This window comes from Magallana gigas, chromosome 4, assembly GCF_963853765.1.
Source record: "Magallana gigas chromosome 4, xbMagGiga1.1, whole genome shotgun sequence".
NCBI classification, from domain to species: domain Eukaryota; kingdom Metazoa; phylum Mollusca; class Bivalvia; order Ostreida; family Ostreidae; genus Magallana; species Magallana gigas.
This window is the reverse complement of record NC_088856.1, coordinates 17,433,151-17,440,347: the sequence shown is the minus strand read 5'-3', so window position 1 is coordinate 17,440,347 and position 7,197 is coordinate 17,433,151. Positions and strand designations below refer to the sequence as shown.

The window sequence follows — 7,197 nt, the reverse complement described above, 5'->3', positions numbered from 1 at the left end:
ATTTGGTTTTATCTAGAGTGTAATGCGGGAAACTTGAGATGTATCCGTTATGACGTCATAAACGAATGTGCACAAAACGGCCAAACAAGTTGTCTAAATTGCGTACAGAATTTGATGACGAAAGCAAACCCGCGACCCACCTTAAGCGGTTTGTGGTATATATGATTAGAATAGCTGAAATATACATTAAAATTATTTAAGACCAGTCTTAAAATTACATTAAAAACCTGACACCATCTATATCTTCCTTCTCAAACGGAGAATACCCAACTCCTCAAAGTGCAAGCTCACTTTAACAATAAAATGCTTTCTTTTGTGATTTACACGGGATATGAAGGTAGCGACATTGCAGAAAAAAAATGCATAACCCGCCTTATGTAAATTTTTTCTGCAATGATCGCTACCTTCATAACTCGCATGAATCATAGAAAAAAACCCATTTTATCGTTATATCAATATCTTTCTTTAAATTTCTTTAATTAATAAATTGATTATGAATACTATATTCTTATTATACTATAGGGTAAACGTTAAATTATTTGGAAACAAGAACCAGGAATAAAATTATTTTTATAAAAATTACTTAATCACCAAAAATGATGAAGTTATGCATATTTCTAACGCTTGTTACATTTACATAAACACGTATATGTTAGTTTATTTAACCTCTCTTTAACATTAAATGATAAACGTTTATTTTAGAGAGAAAAGAACCAAGAAAAAGAAGAAAGCTACAAAAGAGTACTTACAACTTATGTCGAATGGAGGTAAATCGAAAAACATAATTATATTTCTAATGTTAATGCAGATATATTTCAATACAGTTATATCTATTGAGTTATATTGAATATCATGACATACAAGCAACAAAGACAGAAATGTTGTGCATATAGCAGAAATCAATTACAACAAATTCAAACATATACTAAACATATATTTAAACATAAAAAAAGAAGAAAAGACAAGAAGGATTCGAACCCAAAACACTTCAATGTCTTTATTTATTAATCACGAAGCCAGTGAGCTATGGGGGATTTCATAGCACTGGATAAAAACTGCTATTTAAAGCAACATTGCCATATATATATATATACGTTTGTATAAAATTGATTATCTCCAGGTCATTTCTCTATCTTTTTTAAAACGTAGCATACTTAATGTTGAAATACCGGTATGTCATCTCTACAAGTTTCAAATTCGTGGAGAGAAGACACAGAAAGAACAAAGTCATTTAAGAAAAGCTGTAAATAAGAAGTTTATATATATATATATATATCAATTGCGTCGTATTGCTATATTCAGACCCTTATTCTGATTAAATCGTTTGCATTTTAAACAATATTCTATTTTGATTCAAAATATGTGCAAAATAAATAATTTTTTACTCTTCCTGTGCGTCAACATTCCTGTCGAATCTACATCTTGAGAGCTCTCTTTCTCTCAGTACATGCATTACAAACAAACCGAACATTGAAATCCTCGTATAAACAAAATGTAGCTACAAGTGTTTGAACCAAACAACTCAATGGGCAAGTCTAACATGTAGTTATGAAAAACAATTTAAGTTTGTGCTCTACTAACTCTTGATACTGTATCAGACTATCAGAAAAACCCAGAAAACATCATATGTACATGTATATGAAATATTTATGTGATACATGTAATTATGATAAAAATCCTTACATTTTAAACGTGATATGTTCATGCTTTAGAAGAACTGTTTTTTTTAATTAAAAACCAAATTTTAAATTTACCAGTAATTATAAATTTCAAATGAAAAAATTCTAACAATTTCCTTCAATGATGTTGTTAACATATATTACAAATGTACATCACCACTTATCACTAATATTGTTTTATGTATCCTTTTCACAAATTCACATAATTTCCTTGATATTAAATTCAGCAATATGTTTGATTAACTAAGGATGTTTAAATGCGCATTTGGAGAAACCATGTCCTCGAAGCACGTTTTTGGTTTTACAATTGTAATTCCATTGCTGTTGACCCTGTACCTTAATACATGTAATTGCACAAAAGGGTATGTTTTGTTATTTGTAATCGGCAGGTTTTTTTGTTCTTTTAAACATATCCGTATTTTTAGTTAAAAAACAACTTGCTAATTACAGTAAGATAATAATGATTGCCTTGATTAAAATGGATTTCAGGGCTCTTGCAGAGTGTGCGACCAATTTTTACAAAGATGGGAACGATTGCAAAGGTATTGCACTATTTAAAAATTAACAAGTAGTATACATTGTATAGAGATATGGATATAAATATGTTGTAGCAAATTTTATACTATTCATAATAAACACCTAAAATTTACATTTCAATATTTAGAATGTCCGGCTGGTTATTACGGTGACAACTGCTCTAAAGTATGTCCTCCATCACATTATGGCATTCGGTGTGTTCAGAAGTGTGACTGTTTGCCTTGTCATCACGTCTACGGCTGTTCTTCCACTCCATTTATAGAAGGTAATATACTCTCATTACATGTAAAAGAATGTAACCATTCGACTGAGGCTAGTTTTCCTTATTTCTTCATTAAGACAATTTTCTTAATAATTAATAGTATCCACCAAAAACATGGTTTGCTTATGATTACCAATCTCCTGATAAATATTTAATAAGATATGTTTCCAAATTGATGCTTTGCATATTTGTATTTATATTATTACTTTGGTGTATATCGTCAGAGTACGGCGACGTGGAAGAGCCAAATGAATTTTTTTTTATCTTATTTGTTCGGACGAATTAGCTATTTGTTCGAACGATTAAGCTATTTGTTTGGACAAATAAAGATTTGTTCGGACGAAAAAGTTATTTATTCAGACGAGTAAGTTATTTTTTCGGAGGAATAAGTTATTTGTTCGGACGAATCAGGATTTGTTCGGACGAATTAGCTATTTGTTCGGACAAATGTTATTTCATCGGACGAATTACGAATTAGGGATTTATTTGCCGGGACAGCGCCGTACTTGTCCGAACTAATTGCTAATGTGTCCGAACAAATCCTAATTCGTCCAAACAAATAACTTAATATTTGTCCGAACAAATTGCTAATTTGTTCAAAGATATAGCTTAATTGTCCAAACAAATGGCCAATTCGTCCGAAAAAATCCCAATTCCTCTGAACAAATCCCAATTCGTCCGAACAAATAGCTTAATTCCGAACAAATTGCTAATTCGTCCGAACAAATCCTAATTCGTCCAAACAAATAACTAATTTGTCCGAACAAATAAGATATTTGTTTTTCATTTGGCCCCTCCAGGCCGCCGTATCAGAGATAGTGATATAATAAATAAAAAAAATTAAATTAATCTTCTTTCAATTTCGCCAGAAACAACGAGCAATGACTACGAAACTCAGACTAAAATAGAAGACAAAAAACAAGCACCAGAAAACAAATTAACCACTTTAAGTAGAATTATAATAGTTTTTTCAGTAGGATCTGTATTATGCATCATATTAATATTTGTAATATTACGAGAATTGTGGTTATGTTGCCAATTTCCTTAACCTTCTGGCATACGGGAAGTAATTGGTGATGTTTATGCAGACATTGCTGAAAGAGATAGTGTAAGAGAAGACTGAAGTGAAACCTGATGTTTTCAAAGGAGCTTTCAAAAATGATTCATAACAATCTAACTCAATTCAGTGTAAACACAAATTTTGAACTGCTTTTGTATTTATTACATAAAATACAATTAATTTTCTTTTTAAAATAAGTTTATAACTCTATAATTTGCTGTATATATTTTCATTCAAATGAGTAATTTTACATCCTAACTTTGATGTATTATAACAATGGTTATCCGCAGTTGATAACGTCATTATATAATATTATATAATATTTTGTTATATTCAGTAGGTTATTCTCACTATAATTTTTATAACTCTATCACCCCTGCGAATGTGTTCGGAATGTTTTCTTAATCGTTGCTAAGAACGTAATAAATCCAGAGATGCTCGAATGAAAGACTTCACCGAGATTTGTTCAGTTCCTGTGAAATTTCGAGCGGAAGTATGAGTGTTCGGATAATATTTTCAAAATACGTAAGTACTGGTCGTTTTTTTTTTATATCATATCCTATTTTGATTTATGTTAAAACGTGAAAGCTTTTAAGATGTATGTCTTATTTCACCATCTAGCAGTAATTTATGTTAAACGATTACATTCAGAACAGAGTTATCGTTCGTGTTCAACCACGTGTAGAGTGGTTGAAAATATAAACATTTGGTTGCTTAATAAAATCATAGCCATGTTTGGTTCTTGTAGTGTGCAATACAATGTTTAAAAAGAAATAATGGGTTCCTGTTTTGCATAAAAACGTAGTATATCGAGCCATTCAAGGAACATTCTGAATAAAATAGTATAGTCTGTTTCCCTATTGATGTTATTACTAGGTCAGGCGCGGATCGAAAATTAATCCTCAGGAGGGATATCTTTTAAGCTTGATAGTTGTTGCAACAGCAGACAAAAACTAATTTTTGTATTGTCTCATCTATTTCTAGAACACAGTTTATTCACCAATTAATGAAGATAAAGTTTAAAATCAATAAACCACTAGATTTTACATGTATATTTGACTACAGGAACCTAGATACTGTGAAATAGACTATCAACACGAGGTACGATTTTTACTGCGAAACTGAAAGGGTCAAATAAAACCACGTGGTCTAAAATCTGAATGACAATACCATTCGCAGGGGTGTCTATATAGACGAACAGTCAATAATTGTAATATTAGCTCGTCCGAAAAGTATTGACCGGTCAATATTTTTTTTTAAATATTGACCGGCTAGGAATTATATCTAGAGAATATTTCCTCTATTTCAATTAATCGCCTATGATTTGCTGATAAGTAAACAATGACGTAAATAACTTTACGCGACTCCAAAACAAGGTGACGTCATAATAGACAGTTAGTCAAGGCAAGCAACCGATGAACGCGCAATGCGACGGTTTGCTATCAAGGATTTGCGAATTACTGTGAAGTAAAATCAAGTAGAACATCTGTATGTTAATTCTTACGGGCGGCGGAATATCACCAGTGACCGTTTGATGCTGAGGATATTTTGGAAATGAACTTTGCACAAAATTAAAATCGTGAATTCTTCGTTGAGCTTAGGAAATTACGGCGATTTGTTTTTAATCACTTTTTTAATTTTTGGTTTGTTTATTCATAGAACAAAACAAATGTTTTCGGGCAAAATTGATTATATTAGCCCCCCCTTGGGACAAAAATATTGCCCTCCTCCTCGCGTCAGACAATATTTCGACCCTTGAAGCTAATAGAATCAATGTTGCCCTCAACCGAAGTCAATATTTGTATAATACTACATGTAGATATCTATGAAAATTTCTAAAAAGAAACTAACAGGCAAAGAGGATGGCGGAAAACGAAGAGCTTACAATTGGATGAGTTTTTGTATAATGTTTCCGTTGAATATCTGCAAGAATTGGCATTAACCCCGGGAAAGATGACAGACTAGAGAAGAATAAATGCAATTTACTGACAGAGGTAAAATAGGTTCCAGTGCTTTTGTGAAGAATATAGAGGATCAGTATTTGAACATGTACGTCTACGAATACTGTACAAGTATTTATACAGGTACAAGCTCCTAAATCTGGATTTTGTTTAATAAACTCCAAGTTCACGCCTACTTGTAAAACAATTTAATATTTTCAATATGTTCAATTTACAAAACTGTTTATTGTAACAGTCTATAACTATTATAAAACCAGGTTTACAGCCAATTTTGAATATTCTCTTCTTTACTTTTAACATTGTTTACGCTTGTTCTATATTTTGAGATTAAAAAAGCTACACGATTATAACCCTGTGTACTTTTGTTTTACACATTTTTACAACTTGTAGAATTACTTGGAATTCACAAATTCAGATGTTCTTGGCCGCCCTCTTTTTCAATTGACCTCTGCGGTCCACAGTTGTGCTGTTCTGATTCTTTTCGTAGCACATGCCTTTTCTATCTCCATCGGCGTTGTAATGATGATATAAGTGTCTTCTTGATGGAATCTGTTCAGCAGGTTTTCATTCGTAATCTTCTCAATCCAGAATATTTAGAACATTTAGAAATCAAACCAGAGGGTAACACAAAATTCATCCACCACAGACTGGACGAGGCTAAGAATGTTTTTAAAGAAATGAACATCGCAGAAAATTATTGCTTAAAATAGTGATTGGAAAAGGACACAGGCTATCCAATGAAATCACTCACTTCCCTATTATTAAATTTTTGATACTCTTTGTACATTTTACCAGTTCAGAAATAAAGTTCGAAAGATATATCACATTATAGTTATATATGATATCTTTTAAGACCACTTAAAATGCGTTCGCGCACTAGGGTACATACATTATATATAATCTATATATATATATTAATTTTATAAAATTGAACCAGATAATATCTGGAATTAAAGCAATATACAATGTACTGTGGTTTCATTGAAATTCTTAACCGTCAGTATGTAGTAAAACTCATAGTAAGAAGAAAAGTTAAGTTAAAGACATTGGGCCTTAATAATGCATTATATGATATTGTTAATCATTGACCATTTGGTTTCATGACTGAAACAAACAACCGGAAATCTATGGAAATTAATGTTTACAAATAATAAGATCGATCATGAATTTCAAGGTCAAGATCTAGTAAATGATTCCAGACGTTCATTACTTATCTGTTTTACTATTCCAATTTTATCCGATGAATTTCCTAAGTCATGTCTTAACTTTAAGACAGGTAAATCGATGTCTTAGGAACAAACTTAAAAAAGGCGACTGTCTATCTTAATGAATTATATGCATATTAAAGTTGAACAAAAATACTAGAAAACAGGTATCATTAAAGGGCTATTATCAAGATTTTTAAAGATCTTTTAAAAAAGACGCAATATATGTTCCTTATAATGTAAAAATTAATGACTGGCCCTATATAAAAATGCGAGATTTATATGGTCCAAATTATTCATTTCAAAGCTCCGGCGATAGAGATACATTACTCTAAACCTGAAAACTTAAAAATTATCAAAGTATACCTTTATTTCTTTATGATAAGTTAATTTTTTGGTGTAGACTTCTAATTTTTACATTTTTATTTAGATTATCTGATCGCAGATTGATAGCGGGTATAGTTATAGCTAGTGTACTGATGTTAATTAAATT

The 7,197-nt window shown here is 31.1% G+C and overlaps 1 long non-coding RNA gene across 1 annotated transcript; it reads left to right on the top strand.

Moving 5' to 3' along the window:
* The first annotated feature begins 2,167 nt into the window (after positions 1–2,167).
* On the top strand, positions 2,168–3,666 carry LOC117682006 (uncharacterized). Its single transcript, XR_010713020.1, has 3 exons — positions 2,168–2,221; positions 2,344–2,481; positions 3,348–3,666. It is a non-coding gene; the product is annotated as an uncharacterized lncRNA (long non-coding RNA).
* The last annotated feature ends 3,531 nt before the right edge of the window (positions 3,667–7,197 follow it).